This window comes from Chinchilla lanigera, unplaced genomic scaffold (genome assembly GCF_000276665.1).
Source record: "Chinchilla lanigera isolate Chin_1 unplaced genomic scaffold, ChiLan1.0 scaffold00046, whole genome shotgun sequence".
NCBI classification, from domain to species: domain Eukaryota; kingdom Metazoa; phylum Chordata; class Mammalia; order Rodentia; family Chinchillidae; genus Chinchilla; species Chinchilla lanigera.
Genome location: NW_004955447.1, coordinates 11,029,233 through 11,048,963, shown reverse-complemented (window position 1 = coordinate 11,048,963; position 19,731 = coordinate 11,029,233). Strand labels below are relative to the sequence as shown.

The 19,731-nt window shown below is 37.0% G+C and overlaps 1 long non-coding RNA gene across 1 annotated transcript in view; it reads left to right on the top strand.

Annotated features, from left to right (window-relative positions):
* The first annotated feature begins 3,359 nt into the window (after positions 1-3,359).
* The window catches only part of LOC102021610, a 66,148-nt gene continuing 49,776 nt past the window's right edge, over positions 3,360-19,731 (top strand). The window contains exon 1 of the long non-coding RNA XR_262419.1: positions 3,360-3,559. This is a non-coding gene — a long non-coding RNA (uncharacterized LOC102021610). The remainder of the gene's footprint in view (positions 3,560-19,731) is intronic.

Genomic DNA, 19,731 nt, shown 5'->3' with positions numbered 1-19,731 from the left:
AACTGTAGAATCAATTCTGTCCCAGTCAAAATGTCAATAGCATTCTTCAAAGAACTATAAAAAGCAATCCTAAAATTTGTATGAAATCAGAACAGCCCAGATTAACAAACACAAACCTGAGCAGTAAGAGCAAAGCAGGATTGGCAAAGGATTTCAAGTTATAGTAAAAATCTACAGTAATAAAGATTGCACAGCACTGGCATGAAGATCAGTGCTGTGACATGAAGATCAGTGGAACGAAGTAAAGGATGCAGAAACAAGCCACAGCACACTCAGCCATTCGATCTTTCGCAAAGGGACCCAAGGATTATGCTGGAAAACAGACAGATTCATTCACAAAGGTGCTTGGAAATGTGGTCATCCATATACGGAAAACTGAATCTAAACAGTACATCTCATGTTGTGTTAAAGTCCAATCAAAATGAATCAAATACCTCTATATTAAAACAGAATTGCCTAATCTGTTGGATGATACAATAGGTAAAACTCTTGAAGACAAAGATGTAGGCTAGGACGTTCTGAACAGAACACCAGTTGCATAAGAAATAACACCCTGAGTCAACAACTGGTATTAACCAAGTTTTAAATGTTCTGCACATGAAAGTACAGAGCCAACAGAGTGAAGAGACACCCTAGAGACTGGGACAAAGCCTTTTCAGCTACTCTTGGACAGAGGACTAATACCTGAAATATTTAAGGACTTCAAAAATATAGACACCCTCAAATTAAAGAATCTAATTGCTAATGGGTAATCAAAGTAAAACGATATTTCTCAGAAAAAGAGAAAATAGCACATAAGTACAAGAAAAAATATTAAGCATCTTTGATTATTAGAAAAATGAAATCAAAACAATATTGCAACTTTGTCTTACTCCAACAGCAATGGCTATCATCAGGAATATTTTCCAAAATAGAAAATGCCAGTGAGGTTGTGGAGTAAAGAAACTCATCTACTTTCCTGGTGGGAATGTAAACTAAGGTAGCCACCTTGGATATCAATGCTAAGATTCCTCAAAAAACTAAAAATAGTAATTTCACTGGACCCAGACGTACCCCTTTCAAATATCTTCCCGAGAGTGAAAGATGTCATCTTGCAGTGATACATGCTTACTTGGGTACGTAACACCACAACCCACAGTAGCTAAATCTGGGAAACAAGCTTTATGGCCACTGACAAAAGAATGAGTAAAGAAAATTAGGCATATAAAGAGAACAGAACACAACACTACTCAGCCATAAGAAGGATAAATTTGAGTTGTTTGTAGGAAAAGGGATGCATGGGATCATAATGCTACCATAAGTGAAAGAAATCAGACACAAAGGTTAAGTATCACATAGTTTCTCACATTTGAGAAATCCAAAGCATAAATGAAAAGGAGAATAAAAGATAGACAAAGCTGGAAGGTAGACCTTTGCACATGGAAAGGAATCGAGGGATGGAGGTGCAGGCCAGGGAAAAGAGAGGAAGAGGAAGCAAAGAGGATTGATGTGTGTGTACCAACTCTCAATGGTGAATTTATTCACTCTGTACTACTACACATCATAATATAAAGATTTTAAAGTATATTCTTAGTTCTTGGCTGTTAATCCATGTTACATGAATTTCAATACAAGTTTTATGAGCATAGACATTGAGGTTCATCAAAACACAAAAAGTTTTTATACTTAAATAATTGTCTAGAAAGCTGTTTGCATTTTATCATAAAATTTTAGGATTGTCATCAGGTGACTGCATGCCCAGTATGAGTTTATACATTGTGTGGGAAAAAATATCCTAAAACCCAATCACTGTTACTTCAGGCATCCATCCACTCTTAAGAAAGCCAAATTTAAAGCATTGTTTTCCTTAGTTTGAAATCAATTTAACTCTTAATTTTAATGCTATATCTTAATAACATATAATATCAAATGAAATTTAAATTAGTTTTCAAGTAATATGTTGTCATATATTTGGGCTGCAAATATTTAGTGAAATATTATCTGCAAAGATTGATTTTAAAGTGTACTGCCTTTATTTATTCTTTTTGTCTTTTTTTTGGGACAGGGTCTCGCTATGCAGTTCAGGCTGGCGTCAAACTCAGAACAATCTTCCTGCCTCAGCCTCCCTAGTGCTGGGATTACAGACCTGTGCAACCATGCTCAGCTATGCTGCCTTTCAATAATAAAATTTTTATCATTTTAATATAAATTAATGTAAGATATTGTGCCAAGTATCCTTAAGAAATAAAGTAACATACTAAAGTCTTAATTTGATTACCAATATACTGATTATTTCTGATATTCATTGTACTACAAAGTAATCAACTTTTGTTGTTGTAAGAATTTTCTTCAACTAAGACTAAATTTCTACTTACCTATTTTTTTTTAATTACTTCAAGTTGTTTCAATTCCCAGTCTCCATTTTTAAATTAAGACTTTATAATGGACCACTAAGTTTAAAATCTTCCCAGTAAGTGATTTCTTAGCTCTAGAAGTTAACTTAAATTAGGGGAAATCCAGAATGTTCCCAGACAAGGGAAATAATTAAGGACAACAGCCAATTCTGTTATAGACCATAAGAGCATTAGAGTAAAATTAGAGAGAGAGAGAGAGAGAGAGAGAGAGAGAGAGAGAGAAAGACAGAGACAGAGAACAGCTACAGAGAGGCAGAGGGAGAGGGAGAGTGAACTAAGTAAAACACAACTGGCAGATCTTTGCCTGGAGACTGTATGAGAAGAAGATTTCATAAGCAATAGATGCTACACACTGATGTCAACACCCTTGAAATACTCATGACATTGAGAGATTGGTAAATTACGAAAGAACAACTCAAAACAGTCTCAAGTCTGCTCCTCCTGAGATCTCCTTTGCTGAAGGCTTTATCTCCTCAAAAGTCATAGATTATTTTTTGCCTCCATTTTCTCAATCTATCCAAAATGAATTTTCAATTCTTTCTGCCCTGAATTCAATTCCTGCATATTAATATTAATCTGGTCAAGTTGTTGCTGATTTCTTTTTAGTCTTATGTACCTTCATGTCTCTGCTACATCTGGCATTTGTTTCAATTCGTCTTTCATGAACTCTCCAAGACATCAGATTCTGCCCTTTTTTGATTCCTGCATTTAGGTTTATGATTGTTGGTGTGCTGACACTTTTCACTCCCACTGATTCTTTCCTTGCTGTGTCCATAAATATTTGCGCTTACTAATTCACCACTCGCAGCCCCTCTTCTTCCTTCATTACGTTTCCTTCACTGTGAAACTTCATCTGTTTCTGTATCATCAACTGTGCTTAAATCTCCTCTTTCACAAAACATGCAGCTATATTTAAACTCGTTACAAATTCTCAGCTGAATGACTCACAGACATTTCCCAGTCAACATATCCAAAACTGACTTCAGTCTTTTCAATTCTCGTGGCAGGCTCTGCAGCGCAATGATTGAGAGCTTGGTTCTGGTGCTTGATTCTGTCCACACCGGCTCCGTCGTCTCCCAGCTTATTATCACTTTAAGCAAGTTTTGAACTTCTTTGCACCTCAGTGACTATATTGGCAAGATGGAGAAAGAATAGGATTTCACAAGGTAGGTATGAGATTTCCATAGGTTAATATATACATATATATATCTGATAGAACAGTGCCGCTTTTATTTTCATTTTTATTGTCAGTTTCCCTTGCTTGGTGAATTCACCAATGTTGGCTCACTTGGCAAAGCCAGAGGTAAGCAATTTTACCAACTTTCTCACTGTGCAGACAGTAAATTCCTTACCAAATACTTTCTTATCTTTGGCTAAAATCCTTTGCAGCTTCTTCTCTCTTCCCATTGTTTGTTTGTTTTTTTTGTTTTTGTTGTTTTTCCGGTACCGGGAACCAAACTCACGACCTTGCGCTTGCCAGGCAGGCGCTTTTGCCACTGAGCTAAATCCCCAGCCCCTCTCTTCCCATTGATAATGTCCCAATGCCATCATTTATTTCCAGACAGTCTTTTAAAATTGCCTAATCCTGATCCCCATCTTCATTCTCTCTTCTTCCGGGAAAGTGGTGGTTATCAAACCAGAGTTAACTTGAATCTTCTTTCAATACTGGTATCTCCAAATAGCTTTTACAATAAATTCCAACCTTCCCAGCATGGTACAAAGGTCACCATATGGCCTATTTCTAGTCACTAGCCCTTGTTACTGTGTCCAGAGTCTTGCTTATTTAACTGATGCCCCTGAAGGCTCTGAACACTTTGCCCAAAGTGTCTTGCCTAGCTAGCAAATTCCTACTCATTCTCTGGGTGACATTCCAAAGGTTCCTCTTCTTTACAGCACCCTCACTCTGTTGACCAACCAGCTCTCTCTCTAGGAGAAGCAGATTGTTCATCTGCCTTTTTTACATTGTGAAAGAGTTTTGCACATTATACTGTCATGATTTATCTATGTATTCTACTCTTAGGCTGTGAACCTAAGGAGCAGAAACAATGCCTTCTCCAATATGCTTATGCAAATACATTGCTCAGCACTGTGCATTATCTGTTAGAGTAGGTTAATTATGACAACTAGTGGCAAATTTAAATAATGGCCAAACACAGTAGAAGTCTGATATTTGCATATAGGAAATCTTCCTGTTAGTAAAGAGGCTTTGCCCCACAGGGTGCTTAAGGACACAGACTGATGAGATGACTGGACTTTCCTCACATGGCCTCACTTAACTGTAAAGAAAGCTGAGAAATGTAGCCTATTTGCTCAGCAGAAAGAAAAAAATAATTCCAGTGGACAATTATTAGTATTCTCTGCCCTGGTAATATGTAGGCACCTCCTACACACCTAAGTGCATGAATGGCAAACTAGCCCTTGGAATCAGAATTTCCTATGGTGCTATTTAAAAAGCACACATGAGGGGCTGGGGATATAGCTCAGCGGCATGAGTGCCTGCCTGGCAAGCGCAAGGTTGTGAGTTCAATCCTGGGTACTGAAAAGAAAAAAAGCACATGTGACTGGCCACTATCCTAAACCTTTCCAACCCAGGTGTAAAGTCAAGAATTCTGTATCTTACCCCTGCACACGTGACTCTACCACATAAGGTAGGAATGGCTTAAAAGGTATTAACTAAATAAATGACTGATCACCTGGTATAATGTACAGAAATGAAAATAGTCCTTAAGCCACAGGATAAATCTAAAGACTTTTATAAATAGGTCAAGTTTTAAACAGGACAATATATTTGGCTTCTCTTTTGTTAAAACCCCAATAAAATAAATGTTAAATATTCAGCTCAACAACCCATATACTTTACACTGTTTTGTACATTTTCTTAAATTTTTTCCTATCATGAATTCATGAGGCATAAATAAATGAAGTATACAATTTCTGAGAGGATCTATTTTGCTTTTAATTTCTCCTTCTTGTCTAAAAGCACCTCCAAACATAATTAATATTTACTAGAGATCCATACACAACAAATGACCAAACTCTACCCTTGGCCCCTTGTTTTACGATAGGTTTAAGTCAAAGGCTGCACGTAAGTCCATGAATAATTTCAGAGAAGGGTGAGTAGCTTCACTTCACTTGACTACTAATAATACATCTTTAATGACATTATCAATGTTCAAATCAGGCTTCACATTTGTTTCAGCTTTATCTCATGTTTCCCAGTCCTCTTAAGGTCAGCTAATTGGTCTATCAGCTGAAATCAATTTAGCCATTATTCTACTTACTTTTCTCTTATTACTGAGATGAAATACCCAACACCCAAAGTTAGAGAAAGAAAGGTTTATTTAGTTCACAGTCGTGGAGGTTTCAGTCCATACTCGGCTGGCTCCAAGGCAGAGTGGTACGTGGCAGAGGGCAACAGTTCATGGCAGGAGAAGACAGCAAAAGCAGCAAGAGCAAAAAGGGAGGAGCATGAGAACAAGCCTTTTTCCCTCCCTTGTATTGTATGCAGGCTCCCCGCAACAAGATGGGTGTTGTACTCACACAATAATCCCTGCACTTGACCATGAATCAATCACAAATTTTAGAAGCCCACCCCCTGACTACATGAGGGTTTGGGGAGATATCTAGACACAAACCGTAGCAGACATTTTTTATCCAATGTAGAAATATTTATTCGCAAGGAGCTGTAATTGGTAAAGTCATGTAAAGCAGTACGCTTGCCTATTCTAGGTTTAGAGAATAAGTTCTTTGGCCTTACGGTATTTAAATAGAATGTATATCAAATCTAGGGAGTCATGAAAACATAAAAATGCAATAATTTTTAAAAAACAGAGTTTGTATGTGTGATTCAAACACTTTGGGCCACTATGATGAAAACACAAATCAGAAATTTATTTCTTTCTATTAGTGAATATGAGGTATTCAGATTTTCAAAAGATGTATCTTTTGTCGTTCTTAGCTTGTATCAAAGCCTTCAGCAGGATTCCTTGACCTGGAAGAACTTTGCTGAGATATAAACTTTTGTCGGATCGGTCGCAAACTTGCATAAAGATGGGACTGGTCAGGACCTCTGTGAAAATACTGTTCAGATATACTTGTTTCATAGAGATGTCGTATTGATTTGTCACTGAAGCTTGAAGCCTTTCACGGCAATGGAGTTCTACTTTCTGTCTAGATGTGGCCAAGGAGGCACTTTTTGTAAAAGGATAGATGTTAACAATAAAAAAAGGCCAAAGGAAATTGTGAAAAGATGACTGCAATAGAAGGAAAGAGAATCACATTTATTGCACATCTGTGTACCTGGTTTTAGAAGAGTGTTTTATTCAGTTTTTACACACTGTTGCAGTTATAATAAAATGAACCAAAAATCATTTCTAGGGAGACTAAATAACATTATGTTGAAATATCTGGAAATAGAAAAAAAAATTGGTTGACTTCTTCATTTATGGCTTCAGTCTCAGTATTGCAACTCTAGAAATCCAATTATTGGACCAAAGAACTCAGTAAATTCACAGAAATTACTGATAGAAAAACAAGTGTGCATGACAGCTAAACTAATGATACAGCTATCAAATTATAACTTTAAATATATATATAGTCTTCAGTATATTAATAAAGCTGTTAATAGGAGAATCATAGAGCATATTACCTTTTATGTTTTTTTGTACCAGGAATCAAACTCAGGACCTCAGACTTTCCAGACAGGCACTGTGATACTGAACTGTATCCCCAGCCCTATGTTACCTATTTTTAACTTGAACTTACTCAATATTTATTTCTCTACTTTGAATAAAATAAAACAAAATGACTGTAAAGGTTAGATTTCTATTTCCTTAAAGATGAAATGAATAAACAAGCCCGCCAAACTCTCCCTAACTCTTCAGTAACAGGTGCAGCCTCATGCCCAGAGCACTCAGATCAGCTTTCATGGATTATCCTGAAAATTACGACGCTAAGCACTTTTGCTAACTCTTCAAATCATTATGTGGACGATTTCCCTCTGTCAAGTTTTTGTATTTTAAATAAAGGATGCAAACTGAAATGTCTTCATCTTGATTGAATTTGGCATTTTCCAGTAAATACCCACAACCATTCAGCTCCTATTTATTAGAATATTCTTCCCATGATAAATTTTACTTCTATGTGTATTTTTATTATTTTATTCTCAAAGTATTGCCTTATATTTAAGTACTGAAGAACAGCACATTATGCCCCTATCCAGTGTCAAAATATCTTTAATTTAAATTTCACAGAGTCTAAAGTTATTAGAAACTTTTGCCAATGAGGAGATCAGGCTCTGAGAGTCAATTTGTCTAAGATTACAGGCATGTTAAGTTTTTGAGAAAAGCTCCAGATATGGCTTTTCATCATATATTAGTTTTACAACAAAAGAGTGTTATTGCGCTTTTAAGATGCTAGAGATTTTAAACGTATTTCTTCCTGTATATGATATTCTCTTAAGATGAAAAGTATTTTAGTTTCTTCTAGTATAAAGCTTTCAAATTGAATCAAATATATTGGCTTGTATACTTATATTTCATAGTGAGAAACATAGTCATTGACAAAGGAGAAAAAAATTTCCAGATTGACAAATCAGGCAGAATGAAGTTCAAACCTAAGTTCACCTACCAAAAAGTGAGTGAGCATAGGAAAGTTTTCAACTTGTATTTTTTTATATTTCCTTAATCTGTAAAATTGCAACATACTACATACATTGCTAGCTATTTTCCAATTCCAAGGAAAGGTATACAGGGTATACTTAGCACATCTCTATTAATTTCCTCCCATAATTTACTACTCTTTAGAACAATAATGATAAACTAATCAGTGCCAACCAACCAGTCACAGTGTCTACTACTGTGAAACTGTGGGGAATCACATCAGCTCACTTTTGCAGTGTTGTTATCATGGGATTGTTTTTCACAGGCTGCCAATTTCAGTGTTTGTTCTTGCTCTAGTGCATAACATCAAAATGATCAATTCAAACAACTCCCTAAAATATTTTAAATAAACTTTTGCAATGACTTCCTTTTCTGCAACATCATTTGATCTCTCCGGGGGCACTGCCGATGGTCTGGAAGCACTCTTCAGTGTAATAAACACTACTCTACTGCTCTCCCTATTCATTCTGAGGTCTCTTCTTTAACTGCTCAGAAAGATTGGACAAAACTGGGCATCATTTCTTTCTCTTAATTCTTTTTGATATTTTCCGTGGCTTTTTTTTTTTGCTGAATATTTTGTATTCCTCCTTAATCTGTCTCCTCCTTCCCTCCCTACTACTGTTCCCTTTCAGTCTCCTCCTTTGGTGCATTCTGCACTTCCACTAGATGTTTCATTATGCTCCTGCTTTTGACTTGGGGCCTGTTCTTTTCTTCATCTTTCCCTGCACAATTTCATTTAGCTCATTGTTTTGAATACGCTGATATGCCTTTGACTTCCAAATGTACACATTTGGCCCTAGGAGCTTCTTTGAATTGCACTCAGGCTCCAATATCTGTTTGACCAATCAGCTTTGGTTTCCAATAGGCATCCTATATTTAACACGTCTGAAAAGAAATGTATGTATCCTCCCGTTGCCACTCTCCAACAATGCCGCAGAATTTGACCACATAGCATCGTTTACTGTTCTCATTCTCTAAATTTCTCCAAGCGACTTCTCACGGGTCTGTCTGCTTCTACTCTTGCCCTCTTCCAATGCACTCTCAGCACAGCAAGCAGTGAGATCTTTTCAAAACACAAGTCAGATTGTAATGCTCCTCCCTTTAAAATCAACTCAAGGCTTCCCACTACACTTGGAAAAAAATATAAACCTCAGAGCTTGTGCCCTGCCAACATCACATTATATCTTACACCGCTCTGCCGCTCTCTCTACACACTCTAACAGTGTTGATCTTTCTTTCGGGTTTTCAGACATAGAAATACCATCTCAGGGATTTCTAGAACATTAGTCATTTCCTCGTCAAAACGTAGGAGACTTGAGCTGGGGATACAGCTCAGCGGCACAGCACCTGCCTGTCAAGTGCAAGGTCCTAAGTTCGATTCCTGGTACCAAAAAGAAAAAAATGTAGGAAACAGCTTCAAATGTGACCGTCTTAGGAAGTCCTTTCTTTTCCACCTAATATACCATATTTATTTGTTTATTATCAATCTTTACTCATTAAATACAATCTTTAGCATAAAACCTTGCATGCTTTACTCAGCTTTCCATTTCTAATGCTTAAAAGAGTGTCATCGCCCTGGAACTCTCCTGCCAGGTTGAGGAACAAAATGCAGATGTACATAGCTGTATCTGTTCATGGTAGAGGGGAAAACAGGATCGGGTACTTGAACAGGCCTTAATTAGTATCTTCCGGAAATTCATAGAAAAGGCAGCTTGGTTTGGTCTAGGAGATTTATGTAATTTGGTAATAATCAGAAGTCAATTTAAAAATCTATGAACTCCTTATTAGGACTGGGTTTGGTGTCTGTATACATTTTCTGATCAGTGGGTCTCTCCAACACAGAACAGCTGTAGTGGGCAGGACGACCCTCAAGGCCATGAACACTAGGGAAAAGCAAGATCAGGAAGTCAGCAAGTGCTGGCCTGCTCGTGCAGGCCCGTGCCTGTAACTCCTTCTCAGTGAAGGGTATGACTCCACCTTATTTAGATCGGGAAGAACAGAAATGACAGCACAGTGTGCCCATTGCTACCAGGTTGCACTGATAAACTCAGTCCCGGGGAACGCCTGGCCCAGGTTTGACAGCTCCATTACTTCAGAGACCATGGAGTGTGGCACTCCGTGCACGTCTTGTGTGTTGGGATCAGGCCAAGCTTCGTAGACCAAGAGTTAATGTTCTTATTGTTTCTGATAAATCTAAGAAGGAGAACAGTAAGATTTATACCATAGTGGGAATACCTTAAGCTACTCTTGTGGGAAGGACCATCCCTTTGGGACATTCTAAAGAGTTACCATGGCTAAGCTCAGGTGTTGGAAAACCATATGTGACCAAACTTGAGTGTCTTCAGTAAGCACGAACACACACCTCTCTGCTGTGTAATTCATAGACTCTCTTGGTAACGGAAAACATGGTCAGGACAAGGTTTGTCTTTAATGACCTGTGGCTTCCAAATCCTTGCTTGAGAGGCAGTCGTGAGACAGAGGCTGCCTCCCTGAGGATGCAGGAACATTTGCTTAGTTATAGCTTCTTGTCCCTGTGGATGGCCCAAAGGTAGACCACCATGTACGGACATGCCCTTTTAATTTTCATGGGAAAGTATACTTCTTTCCTTATTCTTTTCTTCACCAGCAAGAAGAATCTACTAATGACACAGTTCTCTAACCAGTATGGCCGCCAGAATCACTACATGTGTTTTCATTTGGTTTTGAAGATTATTCTCCATTTCAGTACTTGTGGTTTCTACAGTATCACAATTTATCATGTTTCTTTAGTTCTTAAAAGACTCATTACTTTCTTGTTCTTTCATGGATTTCTGTTAACATTTTTACTTACAGCTCTTCAGAGTATGTTCCACACTTCATACTTCCCCAAGTGTAGCTGTGTTTTTCTTTGATGCCCGGGTCACCTTTTCACTAATCTGTGCTATTTCATGTTGTCTTTATGAATGTATTTCTTATAGCACTTTCCCCATAAGAAACTGAACTCTGTCATTCATTTTTTGTTTAGTTAGTAATGGGATGAATGTCACAGATAACATGAATGTTTTATTTAATAACTAATAAAATTCATTGGACACAATTCAATGACTTCAATTAAAAAATAAGCCCAAGTAGATAAATAAACAATAGGTACATTCTGTAAAGGAAGAACAGATTTTGCAGCACTTGGCATGTAAATCTCTAACATATAATTTTTGGATTTGGACATATCCAGGACATATATATTGTTAACTCAGGAAATTCAGGATGACATATTAAGTGATTATAATAAACAAAAATAAGTATGCATCTTGTCATAGATGTGATAATATATAGATTTAATATGAGAAGATGCAATGTGCCTTAAAAAATCAGGAGAATAAATGGTTTCTTTTGACTAAGAAAAGCATGGAAGGTCCTTAGGAAGAGGTAATTTTTTTTTTTTTTTTTTTTTTTTTTGGCTTTTTCTCCGGTACCGGCAACCAAACTCATGACCTTGCACTTGCCAGGCAGGCGCTTTGCCGCTGAGCTGAATCCCCAGCCCCCAGGAAGAGGTAATTTTTGAGTTGGTACTTAAATGAAATTTGGAAATTTGATATAATGCCTAAAGCTACTACCCCAATAAAGCACAGAAGCAAAGGAAATTGAGGTATGCTTTGGGAAAGAAACATAGCAGATATAGAGAAAAAGGTCCATAAGAAAATGTTATAAGATCATGTTTGAGGAGGTTTAAGCCACATAAAACCAGAGGTGAAAATTTAGTCTTAACACACCATAGGAAAGCATGCAGCAATTTAAGTTTGAAAGGAATATGATTGGATGTGTAATAAGAAAATAAATTTTACATTGGAAGGAATACCAGTTATAAGACTATTAGAATGGACTAAGTCAAGCTTGAACTAAGGTGCTGGAGAGGAAATGGAAGTGAGCCTGATTTAATGCTGAATTTAGAAGATAGAATGCGTATATTTATAATTAGTTAAATGAGAATGAGTTCTAAACAAAATAGGCAAATTACTCATAACAATAAAAAATAATAATCTCAAATACTGAATGAAAAGTTGTTAAACTTTAAGTACTAAACTTTAAGTACTTTAAGTACTAAAAATATATTCATTTATTTAATCCTCAGATCACTTTGGTGAGGCTAAGAAACAGACACTGAAATTAGAGAATTTGGTAGGAGAATAGAGCAGGAGACAAGGATAATGAATTCTCTTATAATTTGGCGTGTTCAGATACAGTGTTAATCATGATAGGTAAACTCTGTGGCTGAAAGATGTTCTCTATATCTAAGAAATCAAACCCAACAATGATTTATTTTTCCCTCTTAATACGTGACCCACACAGATTGTCCAGGACTCTACCTATACAGTCCTAAGACCATGCAGTTTCTGCCCCTTGCAGCTCACCAGGGTGTCTGACTCCTGCTCAGACGAAAATCAGAAGGAAGGAAGGAATTGCATGCTGCCAACTTTACCCTGAGACCTGACCTACTGAGTTATTTCTGTTTTTTTCTCAGTACAGAATAAAACATGCAATTTTAACATAATAGCAAGGAAAACTAGAAGGTGTAAGGGAGCATAAGGACTGTCTCTGTCACACCACTATCAGTTCCTTTACAAGACATGATAGAGTGATAAAACAGGTGTCCAGAACTAAATATAGTGTTTCAAACTCGTTCTTCCAACAGTGTGCTGAATAACTTATAGGCCGGGAGTTTCACTCCTTTTTTACTCATATTTTTGACTTCTACCATTTGATTCCATTTGCTGGAAAATTCTTTTCTTTCTTATTCTACACAGCAAATGGCTATTCTTTCTTCAAAATATGGCTTAACATATTCAAAAGAGTACTGGGAGAACTGTTATCAATATCAAAGGAGAAGAAAACTAATCTTAAATAAATAAAAATAGATTTTAGGAAACAAGAAAAAAGTTTTATTTTTGTTTTATGCACAATATTTTATTCATAATACTATAATATTCTACTAATTTATTGCATAAACTAATATTTTTATTATAGATTTAAGGATAGTTACAAAATGGATCAGTTGTCCTAATGAATCAAAGATTCACAACTAACAAGAGAAAATATTTGAAAAAGATAATTGTTAGAAAATTAAGTTCACAAAAGGAAAATTTAAAAGAACACATTGATTCATAAAATATGTTAATCACAAAAATCCCTTAAAGTGAAAAACTACTAATTACTAAAATGTTTTATAATAGAAATAGCAATAAGAATAAATTTTACAAATACAGAATTAATAATTAATAATTTGAAACCTAAATAATGAAAACTCAATCACTTTTTGTATCATTAACTGGAAAGCACTTACAAAAAGTATTTACTAAGTTCATTAATTCACTCTACAAACATTTGCACACATACCCTGTACTTGACATTTTTGCAGACATTTGAAGCAACTAAGAGTAATAAAAATTTTAAGAAATGGAAGAGCCCTACCTTCATGGACCTTATACCACCAGATTGATGCCTTAGTTCAGATTATCTCAGAGAAAGATCTTGAATAGAGGATTTGAATGCGAATAATTTACTTAGAAGAACCTTATTTGAAGTTACCAAAGCTGGCAGATGAATTACGGATAGAAATGTAGCCATTAATTATGCATTATTAGGTCACATGGTGGGCAATTTTCACTTAATATTGAGTGGAAATTTTTGGAAAAATAATTAAAGACACAGCCTTGAGAAATTTGCAACACAGGCCCGAAAGAACAGGAGTATTTATGGACTAACTCCTGTGAGTCATTGATGGAGAGAGAAGGCGAAGGTGTTAGCTCCTCCAGTCAGCCTGCCACAGGGGAACAGCTTCCCACAATTCGGGAAGAAAGCCCTAACGATGCAGAAATGGCAATTTGATAAGAACGGAAGCACTGTGAAAAGTTTAGAGGGTGGTAAGGCCCGAGCAAATACACCACACGATTAAAGAATGAACATAGAAAAGTAAGTTGCAAGTCTGTTAGAAGTGGGGCAAGGGTGTTACTAGAAAAAAGAAATAGAGTGAGGGAACGAGGATTGTTTTTTCCAGGTACTACCACGGACCAGTGTACAGTGTTAGATAGGGTCGTCAGGGTAGACCCCTTGCATAGGCTAAAATTTATACAAGGAGGAAAGAGGAGGGAGGCAGAGTAAAATTAGTACAGATGGAAAGAACACTGGATAAAGAACCCACTGGATTTTTCCCGGAAATTTCCAGGAGGGACAATGAGTTTATCATGACCAGAGTTTATCATGACTGGCAACAGCAGGAAGCAGGGCCGTGAGGTCCGCAGAAGACGCACAGTGGCCGAACCGTGTAGAACACGCTGAGGACTTGTACGGCCTTTAGCTGCAATGGAGGGGCGGCCCAGCGCAGGTTTTGAATACCGGCTCACCTCAAATTGTTTTCTCACAAAGAGATTAACCTAGCAGATTTACTTCTGGCCACAAGGAATGTTTCTGCTTGAAACATAAGCTGCTGGAAAGAAAAAAAAAAAACACTAGACAAAACTCATGAGAAAATTGCTTTTAGTCATTGGATTGTGAAAAGAGAGAGAGAGAGAAATAAAGAGAAAGGAAGGGAGAAAGGAAGGAAGAGAGAAAGAAAGATTAAAAGCTCACATAAAGCACTCAAGAAGTTAATAAAAGACAAGTCAACCTACTCTAAAAACAACACAAGAAAAATTAAAGATGATCAAACAAAATGGAAAAATATACCATATTTATTAATTGTAAGACAATATTGTTGATTTGTCATTTTGCCCACACCAATCTATGTTTCAATGTAGTTCTAATCAAAGCCCAATAAAGATTTTGGTAACAATTCAGAAGCTGATTTAAAATTTATATAGAAGTGGGGAGATCTAGTTTAACCAAAGCTACTTTTAAAGAAAAACCTGTCTGGAAAATTGTCACTGCCTGAATTTAAATATTTTCTAAAAAGTATTGTAATCATATAGTGTCATTTTGGTCTAAGGAGGAAAGTATTGCAACAAACATAAACAGTTAAGGAATATAATTTGCCGAATCTTGATTTTTTCATCAAACTACAAAGCAGCTCAGTAGGGGGAAATAAATCAGCTAATGATACTATAACAACTGGATAAATATATAAATAAGATAAATTATAAGCTCTTCCTAATATATAAAAATGAATTTGAAGGTCATCACAGATTTAACTATAAATGATAAAAATGTAAAGTTTTGGAGGATATAGAGATAAGAATAACTTCATGACATTGAAGTCAGCACCAATTTCCTTGAGAATATGCTAAAAATTAAAACCATAAAATAAAATGTTAAATTGCACATCTTCAAAATTAAACACTCAACTATCTATGGCAGTATAATATCATAACATTGTATTACTTCAAAAAACTGGCTATTCATCCTCCTTCTTGAAGCCCCAATATGTTTAGGTCATATGTATTTTCCCAGGAGAAATAAAGATGCATGTATACAAAAACAGCTGGACAGAAATATTTATAACCACTTTATTCATAACAGTCATAAACCGGAAAACAAGTGCTCAGCCAAAAAATGGACATTTCCTGTGTTGTGTGTACATTGTAGTAATGTTGAGTAATTTACAAAGCTTTTGATTCAGTCTATAACATGGAAGAAGTTTTGAAGCAGTGTTTAAAAATGAGGAAGGAACTATTACTGTGATCACATAATATATACAATAGCAAGGCAAAGTCATTTATGATTTAAACTCCCTTTTATTACAGTTTTATATGAAAGGCAGAAGATAGCTATCGAGTGTTTTATAAAACTCCATGTTAGATTATTTTTAGCTATTCATTTTTGTATCTACAAAGTACTGAAAGTGGCTAAGAGGGGGCGCAAATTCTGTATACACAGTGGTCCTGGCACCTTCGTTTGTCAATAATTTGGTTTGCAAATGGAAACATTTAACAAATTTTCTTTTTTGTTTGTGAACTCTGCATTAGATGATGACTAGGACCACAGCTATCTATCCTGCATGAACGCAGGAGTGGCAGTGTTTTCCACAATTGTGGAAAAATTAAATTCATGAGATGAGGTGCCAATGGATAGACAGGGAGATAGACAGACAGACAGATATCACCAAAAAGTATCAGGAAAAGAAAAACTTGTGTATATATTTTAATATTAAACTTATTGATGTGGGAAAAGAGAATAGAAAGAAGGAGAAATTACATATGTATGTATATACAGGATAGCTAACATATTGTACTACTGACTTCTATCACCTTACTGAAAGGAACAGTTAATGATTACTTATTTGATCTATCTTGCATGTCTCTATTTGTTTTTCTGAGAAACCACTTTGAAGATATCACTATATAATAAAACAGCCATTGTTAATTTCCTACCACTTTGTCTGTAATTCAGTATTGCTTGTGTTGTTCTCATGCTATTTTGTAAATGGCTGTCTGTTAATATGTTTTCCTTCTTTTACTTTTAAAATAAATTTTAAAAAATAATAAACTTATTGAGACATCATGAGATGAACACAAGTTGTCTTTGGCCTCTACAATTACAAGAGGTGGTCAGAGTAGTGAGCATTAACTTCCAGGCATTTATTAGTAAGATAGACTGCTGTGAATTGCTGAAGTGTGCACACATTCTTTTGGTGTTAGAGACAGGAAGAGAAAGAGAGAGAGACAGAGACAGACAGAGACAGAGAGGGAATTAGTTTCCTTGTCTCTGTACAGCAATGCTGTTACTTTGTCTAAAATAAACGGCTTCCAGGACATCTCTAGCAGGTTGACCCACAAGACATCTGTGATGTTTTCTAGGTCACAGTACAAACATGAAAAGTGTTAGAGGGAATCACAGGAAAGGACAAGATGCAGGGGCCTGAGGAATAATCAAGCTTAAATGTTGAGCTTGGAAGTCCTGGGCTTCGTGTTCAAATGTGCCTTACTCTGCGAGTGTCTCACAGTCCGTATTTGGAGCCTCTTAGAAGGCAGAGGAGGATGTAATCTGCTTGGCTCGTAAGTCTGAGATTGTTTGGCACAGTTCTTATCACAAAACTAAATTCCAGATGGACAGTGTGACATTTCTATAAGAATTGGCTGCTGACACAGGAAATAAAAATCTCTGCTGAAGTCTTTTCCATTGTGGTCAGATCATCCATACTCGTACACCCTTAGAAGCAGCTCTGTTAGAATCTAAAGTTTCCGTCATGTTCATTGCCTTCCAGTTCCTTAGCCAATGACCTGAATCGGGTGAAACCATAATGGATGTAAATGGTCCCAAATTCAAGGGGCAAAAGTTAAAAAATTCTTTTTTTGGCCCTCCTCAAGAGTCCAAACTAAATATCTTTCTCCACAAAATCAAGAATTCCTCTCTTCTGCCTGGTTTCAGTAGCTACAGGAAGGAAATAGGAAGTAAATGGAGATCGTTTAGGGCAAAGTATGCTAAGGCTCATTCTTCTGAGCACAGAAGTGTCCAAATGAGGGTCTTAATTACTTTGTAGCACAGCTACTCTGGTTTGTCGTTATGACCTATAACTTCCTACTAAAAACTTTTATTATTCAGAGTCACCAGAGGAGCCCCATATAATTAAACAAGTAGGTCTCAGCACTTATATTTCTTAAAGAAAAAAGATAACTTGTGTGGAAACAAACAAGAACCCAGTGTGGCAGCTGCCCATAAAATCTGAGCAAATATGTCAAGTGGGTGTCCGAACAAGGAGTTAGGTGGAAACACGAACTGTGAACACAACAGGGTTTGCTTTTGATTTCTATAAGCTTGGGTTGTTAGTCTGGAGCCCACAGGTAAACACACAGGTGCTTCGTCAAGCAGCAGCTGAACCAGAGGGTGTCAGGGTTTACTAGAGTACGTCAGTCAGGATGAGCATTCCAGAGACACAGCTGAGAACGTCCAGGGGCTTCCGCTTTCGGGAGCTGTGCTGTTACTGCTGAAGAACACAGAGGAAGCTGACTGTCTTCAGATGCTTCTCGTCTATTGCTCATTCCTTTCAGGGAGTACAGCACCACTGTCATGACGAACAGTGCAGTGATTGATTGGTTTTTGCTGATATTTGTAATTTGGTGACTATGGATTATTGCCCAAAGCATCAAATCTACATATATATTTTTTTCTGACATTAAAAGTGTCCTGAAATGGAAAGGCAGAATAAGTGGGTACAAACCTCTAGTGGGCTCTTATTGGGAATTTTAATTCATAGTAATGAACCATGAAACCTCATCAAAATCAACTCCTTGTGAAGCAGAATTTAACAACTGATTCCCAAGGACTTTTATGAATCCAAAATCCTAAGTACCATGTATCGTCAGTCTCAAAGCTTTCACCTCCAGCAAACAAATTTCTGCCGGTCCTTTCTCCCTTACATGTCTCCTTCCTGGTGAAGTGAGATATGAGTGTTTCTCACCATCCTTTTTCTGTTTCTGTCTCTTTTTCTCTCTTTTCCTCTCACATACACATACATAATCCCGTTCAAAATGCATCTGGCATTTTTTCTTGAGCACTGGGACTATACCATGATACCGACAGCTCCAACAGTACTGTTTTTAAAAAGGCACTGCTAGAGCTCAATGGGTTGATATATCTCCATCTTCCCCTTTCACTGGTAAGAAAATGTGTTTTCTTCCCAATTCTGACATCAACTGCCAATGACTTTGTTCTGGTTTTCTTCAAAAGGTGGCGGCAAACACAATGCTATCATCTTTTCTATTGCCAACTTGATATTGTGCTAGGCTGAGGCATACTACACAGAGGCTGGGGCGGAGACTGCTGCCTAGTCTTGGCCAGTGCGGCTCCCATTACAGGGGATGAGGCTGACACTAATGGGGTCGATTCTGCAGCCTGTTCGTCCTCTGCCTGCCAACAGTCAGAGCGAGCAGCCAGAGAACAGAGCAGCCAAGTGCTCCTGCCAAGACAGCCGCAATAGCTGAGGCTTCCCGCTATCTGTCTCTCATCACAATGAGGCAAGGGAGATGCAAACAAAAGGATTAGCGTGGCAGGGTTTTCAGATTTACCTGGCACGAAGGGGTCAGGAATGTCAGGTGCTGTGCTCTGTTGTCAGTGCCTCCTTTTGTAAGAAGGGTTGGTTCACACCCAAGCATATGCCTCATGCTATAAAGGGTGAGCTGGGAGAGGCCCAGGATTATCACTACTTCAACAAATGATGTTTTCTACCATGATCAAGCAGGATTTTTCCTATATTTGGTGTGCTATAGATAAGGATTGAATTCAATTTTTTTTCTGGCACAAAATCTTACAAGACAATGTGGAACTTGTTTCCGAAATGGAAAGTTTCTATATATTTCTACATGAGGATCCTTTTGGCACAGGTTGATAAAGCCACAGCTGACATCGACTGCAGACGCCATGAGCTACTTCTCGGAATCAGGAAGGAGATAAAATTATGTCCAAACACAGTCTCCACCTGTTTGGTCCCTCAGACTCTCAAGATGTTTCTCTAGAATTTCACATTCAACAGTTCTTTATTTTCTAAGAGAAAAACAAGGATATTTTTTTCCACAAAAACCAAGAAACCAAGGTAATAAAGTTTTTAAAAACTGACACTTTAGCTTCAGGTCACTTCATGTCATTCTGCTATTGGCCACCTTGCCCAACCTTGACTGCAGAATAAAAGCTATCACACTGTCCCGTTAAATTTGCTTTAAATAAGAACAAATATTAAAATTATTAGAAAGTAATATTTTAGTGTGTTTAAAATA